This window comes from Arachis hypogaea, chromosome 16, assembly GCF_003086295.3.
Source record: "Arachis hypogaea cultivar Tifrunner chromosome 16, arahy.Tifrunner.gnm2.J5K5, whole genome shotgun sequence".
In the NCBI taxonomy this organism is placed as follows: Eukaryota; Viridiplantae; Streptophyta; class Magnoliopsida; order Fabales; family Fabaceae; genus Arachis; species Arachis hypogaea.
This window is the reverse complement of record NC_092051.1, coordinates 55,064,480-55,076,793: the sequence shown is the minus strand read 5'-3', so window position 1 is coordinate 55,076,793 and position 12,314 is coordinate 55,064,480. Positions and strand designations below refer to the sequence as shown.

General features: G+C 40.4%; 1 non-coding gene across 1 annotated transcript; it reads left to right on the top strand.

The window, feature by feature from the left end:
• The first annotated feature begins 6,139 nt into the window (after positions 1-6,139).
• Positions 6,140-6,243, top strand: LOC112760119 (small nucleolar RNA R71). The gene has a single exon (XR_003180572.1). It is a non-coding gene; the product is annotated as a small nucleolar RNA R71 (small nucleolar RNA).
• Positions 6,244-12,314: the final 6,071 nt, after the last annotated feature.

The following is a 12,314-nucleotide window of genomic DNA, read 5'->3' as shown; positions in this document are numbered from 1 at the left end:
ACCCATCTGATGAGCCTGGGTTTTGAATCCTGCTTTGTGAGTAGATATTTAAGAGCAGCATGGTCAGTATACACAATCACTTTTGATCCTACTAAGTATGATCTGAACTTGTCAATGGCGTAAACCACTGCAAGTAGTTCTTTTTCTGTGGTTGTGTAATTTTTTTGGGCATCATTTAGAACGCGACTCGTATAATAAATGACATGCAGAAGCTTGTCATGCCTCTGTCCCAATACTGCACCAATGGCATGATCACTGGCATCGCACATTAGCTCAAATGGTAATGTCCAGTCTGGTGCAGAAATGACTGGTGCTGTGACCAGCTTAGCTTTCAGCGTTTCAAACGCCTGCAGGCACTTTGTGTCAAACACAAATGGCATGTCAGCAGCTAGCAGATTGCTTAGAGGTTTTGCGATTTTTGAAAAATCCTTTATAAACCTCCTATAGAATCCTGCATGCCCCAGAAAGCTTCTGATTGCCTTAACATTGGCAGGTGGTGGTAATTTTTCATTTACCTCTATTTTTGCTTGATCCACCTCTATTCCCTTATTTGAGATTTTATGCCCAAGAACAATTCCTTCAGTCACCATGAAGTGACACTTTTCCCAGTTTAAAACTAGGTTGGTTTCTTGGCATCTTTTCAGAACAAGTTTCAGGTGATCAAGACAGGAGCTGAATGAGTCTCCATATACTGAGAAGTCTTCCATGAAGACTTCCAGAAATTTTTCCACCATGTCAGAGAAAATAGAGAGCATGCATCTCTGGAAGGTTGCAGGCGCATTACATAGCCTCAAATGGCATCCTTCTATAAGCAAACACTCCGGATGGACATGTGAATGCTGTTTTCTCTTGATCCTGTGGATCTACTGCAATCTGGTTATAACCTGAGTAGCCATCCAAAAAGCAGTAATAATCATGACCTGCTAGTCTTTCTAGCATCTGGTCTATGAATGGTAAAGGAAAATGATCCTTTCTGGTGGCTGTATTGAGCCTTCTGTAGTCAATACACATGCGCCACCCCGTAACTGTACTTGTAGGAACCAGTTCATTTTTTTCATTATGAATCACTGTCATGCCTCCCTTTTTTGGGACGACTTGAACAGGGCTCACCCAGGGGCTATCAGAAATAGGATAAATAATCCCAGCCTCTAGTAACTTGGTGACCTCTTTCTGCACCACTTCCTTCATGGCTGGATTTAGCCGCCTCTGTGGTTGAACCACTGGTTTGGCATTATCCTCCAATAGGATTTTGTGAATGCATCTAGCTGGGCTTATGCCCTTAAGGTCACCTATGGACCACCCAAGAGTTGTCTTGTGTGTCCTTAGCACTTGAATAAGTGCTTCCTCTTCCTGTGAATTTAAAGCAGAGCTTATGATCACTGGAAAAGTGTCACCTTCTCCCAGAAATGCATATTTTAAGGATGGTGGTAGTGGCTTGAGCTCGGGTTTAGGAGGTTTTTCCTCTTTCAGAAGAAAGTTCAGAGGTTCTTTCATGTCCCCTGAATCCTCCAAATCAGGTTGAACATCTTTAAAGATGTCTTCCAACTCTGATTCGAGACTCTCAGCCATGTTGATCTCTTCTACCAAAGAGTCAATAAGATCAACTTTCATGCAGTCTGTTGATGTATCTGGATGCTGCATGGCTTTGACAGCGTTCAACTTGAACTCATCATCGTTGACTCTCAGGGTTATTTCCCCTTGTTGGACGTCAATGAGGGATCGTCCAGTTGCTGAGAAGGGTCTTCCTAGAATGAGAGTAGCACTCTTGTGCTCCTCCATTTCTAGCACAACAAAGTCAGTGGGAAAGGCGAATGGCCCAACTCTGACAATCATGTCCTCAATCACGCCTGATGGGTATTTAGTGGAACCATCAGCAAGTTGGAGACATATCCGGGTTGGTTTAACTTCTTCAGTTAAGCCAAGCTTCCTGATAGTGGATGCAGGTATTAGGTTGATGCTTGCCCCAAGATCGCATAAAGCTGTCTTGGTGCAATTATCTTCTAATATGCATGGTATCAGAAAGCTCCTAGGGTCTTTAAGCTTTTCAGGAAAGCTCTTCAGAATGGCTGCACTGCATTCTTCAGTGAGGAGAACTCTTTCTGTTTCTCTCTAATCCTTCTTATGACTCAAGATCTCTTTCATGAACTTGGCATAAGAAGGTATTTGCTCAAGTGCTTCTGCAAATGGAATCTTTATTTCAAGAGTCCTGAGGTAATCTGCAAAGCGAGCAAATTGCTTATCCTGCTCCTCTTTCCGGAGTTTTTGAGGATAATGTATCTTGCCTTTATATTCTTCAACCTTAGTTGCTGCAGGTTTATTGCCTACAGAAGTGGTTGAAGAAGCCTTTTTAGAGGGGTTGTTATCAGCATTTGTGTGTGTCTGATCCCTCACTGTCACTTGAGTGCCAGAGTTAGAAGCTGGAGTGAAACTGGACGCCAGCTACTTGTCTGCTCCTGGCGTCTGAACGCCAGAACTGTGCTCTTTCTGGGCATTCAGCGCCAGATCCTGCCCATTTTGGGCGTTCAACGCCAGATCCTTGCCCATTTCTGGCGTTGAACGCCAGTCCTGCTGTATTTCTGGCGTTGAACGCCAGTTTTGGCCATGGTCTGGGCGTTCAGCGCCAGCCTTCCACCAATTTTCTGGCATTTTAGCGCCAGAATTATTTTTCCCTGGGCTCTTACTGTCCTCAGGTGAATTTTGGGTGGTTTGCTCATTTCTTAGCTTTTTGCTGCCTTGAGGTGGGGTATTTAATGTTTTCCCACTTCTTAGTTGAACTGCTTGGCATTCCTCTGCTATTTGCTTTGACAGCTGCTGCTTTGTTTGCTTGAACTGTTCGTCCATATGTATATTAGCCATCCTTGTCTCTTGTAACCTGTCTTTAAATTCGGCTAGCTGCTTTGTTAGAAAGTCCAATTGCTAATTGAATTCAGCAGCTTGTTTTACAGGACTAAGTTTAGCAGTTACTGTTTTAACCTCTTCATTCATGGAAGGGTTGCTGCTTAGGTACAGATGCTGATTCCTGGCAACTGTATCAATGAGCTCTTGAGCCTCTTCAATTGTCTTTCTCATGTGGATAGATCCACCAGCCGAGTAATCAAGGGACATCTGAGCTCCTTCTGCAAGCCCATAATAGAAGATGTCTAACTGAACCCACTCTGAAAACATTTCAGAGGGGCATTTTCGTAGCATCTCTCTGTATCTCTCCCAAGCATCATAAAGAGATTCATTATCTCCTTGTTTAAAGCCTTGGATGTCCAGCCTTAGCTGTGTCATCCGTTTTGGGGGAAAGTACTGATTCAGGAATTTTTCTGTCAGCTGTTTTCATGTCTTTATGCTGGCCTTAGGTTGGTTATTCAACCACCTCTTAGCTTGATCTTTTACAGCAAATGGAAACAGTAATAGTCTGTAGACATCCTGATCTATTTCTTTATCATGTACTGTGTCAGCAATTTGTAAAAATTGTGCCAGAAACTCTGTAGGTTCTTCCTTTGGAAGACCGGAATACTGGCAGCTTTGCTGCACCATGATAATGAGCTGAGGATTCAACTCAAAGCTACTGACTCCAATGGAGGGTATGCAGATACTACTCCCATATGAAGCAGTAGAGGGGTTTGAATATGACCCCAGAGTCCTCCTGGACTGTTCATTTCCACTTAGATCCATGATGGAGAAAGGGAGATGATGTAAAATAGGAAAAATATTTTTATTTATTTATTTATATATTTATTTCAAAAATGAAATAAATTAAAATAGAATAAATAAAAATTGAGTGAAGATTTTCGAAAAACTGAGGAGAGAGAAAGTGGTTAGGAAGTTTTGAAAAGGATATGATGATTTTGAAAAAAAAAATTTTAAATTTTGAAATAAAAAAAATCTGAATTTTAGAAATATATTTCGAAAATTCGTTTTTTAAAAAGGAGAGAAAAGATATTTTTTATTTTTAAGAGGAAAGAGAAAAACAATAAGATAGCACAAGATTTAAAACTTTTAGATCTAATGCTCCCTATTTTCGGAAATTTTGGGGGGAAAACACCAAGGAACACCAAACTTAAAAATTTTAAGATCAAGTCACCAGGAAAACTCAAGAACACGAAGTAAGAACACCAAACTTAAAATTTTTAGAAAACCAAACCAAAATTTTCGAAAATTTTAAGGAAAATCAACAAGAAAACACCAAACTTAAAGTTTGGCACAGGATCTAATAGAGAAATTATTTTTGAAAACAATTTTTAAAATGAAAATAAGGATTCTAAAATTTTAAGACGACAATAATAAGAGACTCTAAACAAAAAAAGAAATTTTTCCTAATCTAAGCAACAAAATAATCCGTCAGTTGTTCAAACACGAACAATCCCCGGCAACGGCGCCAAAAACTTGGTGCACGAATTATGAATCACACTTTTCACAACTCGTACCACTGACCAGCAAGTGCACTAGGTCGTCCAAGTAATACCTCACGTGAGTAAGGGTCGAATCCCACGGAGATTGTTGGTTTGAAGCAATCTATGGTCATCTTGTAAATCTTAGTCAGGAAGTCAATTATGTTTATCAGTTGAATTGCAAATAAACAATAGAGCATGGATTAAAGGTTACTTGTTATGCAGTAATGGAGAATATGTTGGAGTTTTGGAGATGCTTTGTCTTCTGAATCTCTGCTTTCCTCTGTCTTCTTGTTCACGCACGCACGTCCTCCTATGGCAAGCTGTGTGTTAGTGGATCACCGTTGTCAATGGCTACCTTCCATCCTTCCAGTGAAAACTACGCTCACGCGCTCTGTCACAGCACGGCTAATCACCGGTTGGTTCTCGATCCGGTTGGAATAGGATTTACTATCCTTTTGCGTCTGTCACTAACGCCCAGCCTTCAGGAGTTTGAAGCTCGTCACAGTCATTCAATCCTTGAATCCTACTCGGAATACCACAGACAAGGTTTAGACTTTCCGGATTCTCATGAATGCCGCCATCAGTTCTAGCTTATACCACGGAGATTCTGATTAAGGAATCTAAGAGATACTCATTCAATCGTATATAGAACGGAGGTGGTTGTCAGGCACACGTTCATGATTTGAGGAAGGTGATGAGTGTCACAGATCATCACCTCCATCACAGTTAAGCGCGAATGAACATCTTAGATAGGAACAAGCGTGTTTGAATGGAAAACAGAAATACTTGCATTAATTCATCGAGACACAGCAGAGCTCCTCACCCCCAACAATGGGGTTTAGAGACTCATGCCGTCAGAGAATACAAAGTTTTAATCTAAAATGTCATGAGATACAAAATAAGTCTCTAAAAGTTGTTTAAATACTAAACTAGTAGCCTAGGTTTACAAAAAATGAGTAGACTATGATGGATGATGCAGAGATCCACTTCTGGGGCCCACTTGGTGTGTGCTGGGGCTGAGATTTAAGTGAGTCACGTGCAAAGGCCATTTGTGGAGTTGAACGCCAGTTTTTGTGCCAGTTTGGGCATTCAACTCCAGCTTTTGATCCTTTTCTGGCGCTGGACGCCACAATTGGGCAGAGAACTAGCATTGAACGCCAGTTTACGTCGTCTATCCTTGTGCAAAGTATGGACTATAATATATTGCTGGAAATCCCTGGATGTCTACTTTCCAACGCAATTGGAAGCATGCCATTTCAAGTTCTGTAGCTTCAGAAAATCCACTTTGAGTGCAGGGAGGTCAGAATCCAACAGCATCAGCAGTCCTTTTTCAGCCTGAATCAGATTTTTGCTCAGCTCCCTCAATTTCAGCCAGAAAAATACCTGAAATTACAGAAAAACACACAACTCATAGTAAAGTCCAGAAATATGAATTTTTTCTAAAAACTAATGAAAATAGACTAAAAACTAACTAAAACATACTCAAAACTATATGAAATTAACTCCAAAAAGTGTATAAAATATCCGCTCATCAGGCCAACAGAGCATTTACATTGTTTAGCTCCATTACTCCTCTTGTGTTCCCTCTTTCGGAAGCATAGAAGTAGTCTTTCTCTGCTACTGTTTCAATAACATCTATGGCTTCCTCAATAGTCTTCTTCTTGTTCAAAGATCCTCCGGATGAATGGTCTACAGCCTTCTTTGACTCATAAGAGAGTCCTTCATAGAAAATGTGCAGCTGCACCCATTCGTTGAACATGTCAGGTGGACACCTCCTTGTTAAGTCCTTGAACCTCTCCCATGCTTCATATAGAGTCTCACCATCTTGTTGCCTGAAAGTTTGGACCTCAGCTCTCAGCCTATTGATTCGTTGAGGAGGGTAAAATCTTGTTAAAAATTTGTTCACCACGTCTTTCCAAGTTGTCAAGCTTTCCCTTGGGAAGGATTCCAGCCACTTGGCTGCTTTATCCCTAAGTGAGAATGGAAATAGGAGCAGTCTATAGGCGTCAGGGTGAACACCATTAGACTTCACTGTGTCACATATTCTCAGGAAGGTGGTCAAATATTGATTGGGGTCTTCTTGAACACCTCCTCCAAACGAACAGTTGTTCTGAACAAGGGTGATGAGTTGTGGTTTAAGTTCAAAGTTGTTGGCATGGATTGTTGGCTTTTGGATACTACTTCCAAAATTGCCTGGGTTTGGATTGATGTAAGAGCCCAAAACTCTTCTATCCTCCCCAGCATGATTTGCTCTACCTCCTCCCCCATGGTTGTGATCCTCTTCTTCATGATGGTTTTCCATGTTGTCTTCCATATTTGTTTCAAAGAATTCCTCTTCTTCCTCAGCACCAACCACTTTCTTTCCTCTTGCCTCCCTCCTTAATCTAAGGAAGGTCCTCTCAAGTTCAGAATCGAAGGAAGTTGAAGCCCCGCTTCTTCTCCCTGCCATACAACCATCAAGTGCAAGCAAGAAAAGATAGGTGCAGAAAGTATTTGTGTCAGAATTACTGTTAGTTGTGGGTGATGCAATATATCAAACAGTTAGTGGGTTAGCAAACAGAATTGAAAATAACAAAGAAAAACAAAAAAGTAGAGGGGGAAGGGAAGAAGTTTAACTAAAACAAAAAGTAAATCACTCAAACAGAAAATGAAATTCACAAAATAAAAATGCTCAATCTAGTGATCTTCCAATTTAATCATTGTTGATGCACAATCAATCCCCGGCAACGGTGCCATAAACTTGATGCGGGAAAAACTTGTCTCTCAATAAATCTCCCTTCGGCAAGTGTACCGAAGTTGTCGTCAAGTAAAAACTCACAATAGAGTGAGGTCAAATCCCACAGGGATTGATTGATCAAGCAACTTTAATTTGAAGAATGTTCTAGTTGTGCGAATCCAGAATTTGGGTTGAGAGTTGCAGAAAATAAAATGCGGGAATGTAAATAACAGAAAAGTAAATGCTAGAATTAAAGGACTGGAAGTAAATGACTGAAAATAAATTGCAGAATTGTAAATGGGAATGGGAGATTTGCTCATAAAAGTAAATGGCAAAAATTAAAGAGAATGGGTAAGATCAGAGATGGGGAGTTCATTGGGCTTAGGAGATGTTGTAATTCTCCGGATCAAGTTCATTTTCATCTCTTCCTCAATCAATGCACTCATTGATCTCCTTGGCAATCTTAAGTGATTGAATTACAATTTCTTGCATTTCAATCTCTCAAATCTTGATCAATAGCCAATTTCTTGGTCAATTGCTCATGAGAAGAGATGAAGTATGGTCACTGATTATACCACATTCATTTCCCAAATCAAGTATTGAGAGGGTTATAGTCACATACCCATCGAAACCCAATTTGGTCCAGCATGAGAAAGCATTTCTAGCTTGATCTCTTCATTCCTCTTTCAAGGTTCAAAAGAGATCCAAGTTTGAATAGCTTCTCTTCCAAGATAACTACTCAATGGGATGAAGATCGAAAGCTTTCAAGTAAAATCAAGAGAAAAGATAGAAGAAGAATAATGAAAATTAGTATTGATCCATCAAATTACAACAGAGCTCCCTAACCCAATGAAAGGGGTTTAGTTGTTCATAGCTCTTGAAAATGAAAACAAAGATGGACAATACATCATAAAACTAGAAAATGCAGAGAAGATAAAATACAGAGAGTAGTTCTCTTTTTCCAGCCTCCAGTACTCCTTAACAATTCAAAGCTACTCCTATATATACTACTCTTCTCAGCTTCTAGTTTGCTCTTCAAGTCTTGGGCCTTTGGATCTTGAGTTTGAAGCAGTTCTTTTCTTCATTTGGGCTTGGCTTTACTTGCAGAGAGAAAGTGCTAAGTGGGTAGAGACTTTAGCTCAGGGCGTTAGGGGTGTTAACATTTATTGAAAGTATAAGTTCGAGAACGTTAGTGACATTTAACATTTTCACTAACGTTCCAATGTACCCCCTTGCCTCACGTTAGAGCCCACGTTAACAAGGTTAACGTGGCTTCTAACGTGGCTTTGCCAACCTTCGAGAACGTTAGTGACACTTAACATTTTCACTAACGTTCCAATGTGCCCCTTTTTGCTTCACGTTAAAGCCCACGTTAACTAGGTTAACGTGGCTTCTAACGTGGCTTTGCCAAACTTCGAGAACATTAGTGACACTCAACATTGTCACTAACGTTCTAATGTGCCCCTAGATCTCACGTTAGAGTCCACGTTAACTAGGTTAACGTGGCTTCTAACGTGGCCATTCTTAGCCATCCCAACGTTAGTGACAATGTTGAGTGTCACTAACGTTGGCTCATCATTCATTCCTCATCGTTAGCTTCCACGTTAACTAAGTTAACGTGGCTCCTTGGGGGTTGTGTGGTTGCTTCCAACGTTAGTGACAATGTTGAGTGTCACTAACGTTGTCGACAACTCTCACTTCTTACGTTAGCTCCCACGTTAACCAAGTTAACGTGCGAGTTAACGTGGTGTGTTGCATCCTTAGGCCAACGTTAGTGACAATATTGAATGTCACTAACGTTGGCTTCTCTTCCCCCTTTAACGTTAGGGGCCACGTTAACTAGGTTAACGTGGGCTCTAACGTGGCCACTCATGAGTGTTTGCCAACGTTAGTGACATTGTTAAGTGTCACTAACGTTGGCTCAACTTCCCTTCTCCACGTTAGAGTGCACGTTAACTTAGTTAACGTGACTCTTAACGTGGGCAATGATGGCTTTGAGAGTGTTATTGGCAATCCCTTTTCTCATTAACCTTGCAAGTTACCTCCCTTTCCTTGCTTTCTTTGGTCCTGAAATCAAGCAACAGAGTGCATCAAAGTTCTAGTCCAAGTCATGGGTAATGCAGCATACAATTTGTCACTAAATTCATGCAAAATCCTCATGAAATAATGTAAAATGCACAATGTATGCTTGAATCAAGGTGTAGGTGAATATCTACCCAAAACTAGCTTATTTTCTAAAGAAATGTATGAAACTACCCTAAAAACAGTAAAGAAAAGGTCAGTGAAACTGGCCAAGATGCCCTGGCATCAATACTTCGGTTATTAATTTTAGGGGTTTGTTACTTGTGACAAACAAATTCTTGTATGAAAGGATTATTGTTGGTTTAGAAACTATATTGCAACGAGAATTTATTTGTGAAATTCTATACCATCAAAAATCCATTCATCAATAGACTGAGTAAAGAAATTTCCTGCATTATCCAAGGTGAATCAGAGACTCTTTACGAGTATTGGGAACGCTTCAGGAATCTCCTAGACTCATGTCCTACCACAAGATTGACCAGTTGGTGTTGATTAGCTATTTCTGCCAAGGCATGAAGCCTCAAGACAAGACTATATTAGATGCTGCAAGTAATGGCTCTCTGACTAAGTACAAGACGGTGACAGAAACGTAGCAACTGATCACCAATCTAGCTGAGTCCACCCACAATTCCAGGCACAAGAACAACCATCCCAAAGCTATTGCGGAGGTTTTCTCTAGTAGTGAGACAGCTGCTCTCACAAAGACTCTGGGAGAGATGACCAATATACTGAAGCAGCTCCAGCTTAATCAACAACAATCTCAGCCTCTTCCACAACAACAGTGTCAACAGTTGGTTCCTCAGAGAGTGTGTTGAATATGTGCCTGATATTCCCATTACACTGATGAATGTCCACAACTCCAACAAGAGGACAACACCTTGGCGGCTACCAATAACTATTACAACTGTCCGAATCAAGGGTACTATCAACAAGGCAGTAATTATAACCAAGGTGGGAACTACAATCAAGGTTGGCAAGACAACTCCAACCAAGGATGGAGGGAAAATTCCAACCAAGGGTGGAGGGATAACTACAATCAAGTCGGTAGAGACAACGGTGGAAATCAGAGGTGGAACAAGAACAACAACTATCAGCAGAATCGGTATCAACAGAACCCTCTTTACCAATAGCAGAACCAAGGCCAGCCCTATTGAGCACCTCACTAAAGCCAAGCCCAAGCGCCTCAAAACAACCAACCACAAGCCCCTCAAATCACCTACCCTCCTTCTTCTTCCAATGATGAGATGCTTCACTCTATTACGCAACGACAAAAAGACCTCCAGAATACACTTACCTCTAGCATTAGTGGTCTTACTTCCACTTTACAAGCTCTCATATCCCGAATGGAACCACCCTCTACCCCCCAACAATCAACCTTCAAGCTCAAGTGCACTTTCCTCTCAACCCTTACCTAACCCCAAAGGTGGAATCAATGCCATTACTTTGAGGTCTGGAACCACATTGTAAGAGAGGAGTCATGAGAAGCCAAGCTCAAAAGAAGACATTCAAGTTGAAGACATTGTTGAGGTAGAGGATGTGGAAGAAGAGGATGAAGTACAAGACATGGTTGAAGAAGAAGTGGCTCAACCAAGGAATGGAGTACCAAAAAAAGATGAAGTTACAAGAGAAGACATTCCCATTCCTTTTCCACACCTAGCTAGGAATTCCAGAAAGCAAATGGAGCTAGACCCCAAGATGGTGGAGATCTTCAAAAAGATTGAGGTAACTATTCCCCTTTTTGATGCTATTCGCCAAGTACCTAAGTATGCTAAGTTTCTAAAAGATTTATGCATTAATAAAGATAAAATACATGATTTAGAAACTATTCCTCTAGGTAGCTCTATTTCTGCTTTAATGGGGGCCATACCGGAAAAATATGGTGATCCTGGTCTATGCATGGTTACTTGTACTATAGAGGGTGTACAATTTTTTGACTGTATGTGTGATTTAGGTGCATGTGTCAGTATTATGCCATTATCTGTATATGATGCTTTGAGACTCCCTCCCTTAAAAAGGTTGGCATCACGTTTTGTTTTGGCAGATAAAAGCATAATCTCAGTGGTTGGAATTGCTGAAGACGTGCTGATAAACCCCATTTGTAGGGTTTATCTTGGGTTAAATTTAGAGCATTTTGTTAACCTTTCCTCACATTTATTCAATGGATTAGCATAGTTTTGTGATTGTCTCCATATTTGTGCTTAAGTGCGAAAACATACTTTTTAGGTCATTAATTTGATAGTTTTAATCTCCCTTTGATTCCACTAGATTCCTTGATGTATTTGTTAGTAATTTCAGATTGAAAAGGGCTAGGAATGGATCAAAGGAGTAAAGAGAAAGCATGCAAAGTAGAGAAATCATGAAAAGCCAAATATTCGGAAAATGCCCATGGACGCGCACGCGCACCATGCACTCAAGGTGGATTGCGAAAAGCTCCATGGACGCGTACGCGCACCGTGCGTGTACGCGTCGAAGGCCGCACGTGATTTTTTTTTGTCAAACTTGTGCCTGGAGATTTTGGAGGGTTTCTGGCCCCATTTGGAGCTGAGTTTTTGGCGAAAAAAGATAAAAGGAACCAAGGGTTGAGGAGGAAGGCATCACTTCACACATTGCATTTTAGATCTAGCTTTAGTTTAGTTTTCTAGAGAGAGAAGCTCTCTCTTCTCTCTAGAATTAGGATTAGGTTTAGGTTTATCTCTCTTCTTAGATCTAGGTTTTAATATTTGCTTTCATCTACTTCTATCTTTCAATTCTATGTTTCTATATCTTGTTCTTTCATTCTCTTGTAATTTCTTCTGTTTTGTTTCTACATTTTGTTGTTGATGCACTCTTCCTTTTTCTATTTTCCTTTAATGTAATTTGAGGTAATTCATGTAGATCTTGTTTTCTTTGATTGTTGTTGTTAATTATTTACAATTAGTTGTTGTCAGAATTTATTCTTGTTGTTGAATTACTATGCTTTTCTGTTGTGCCTTCCAAGTGTTTGTTGAATTGCTTGAGAAGATGCTAGAGTAGATTTTAGTGCTCTTGGCTTGGGAAGGTAACTTAGGAACTCTTGAGTTACTAATGTCTAAGTAATTGATAGTGGATAGCTATTAACTCTAATTCTCACTAATCCAATTAGTTGAGAGCTAGAA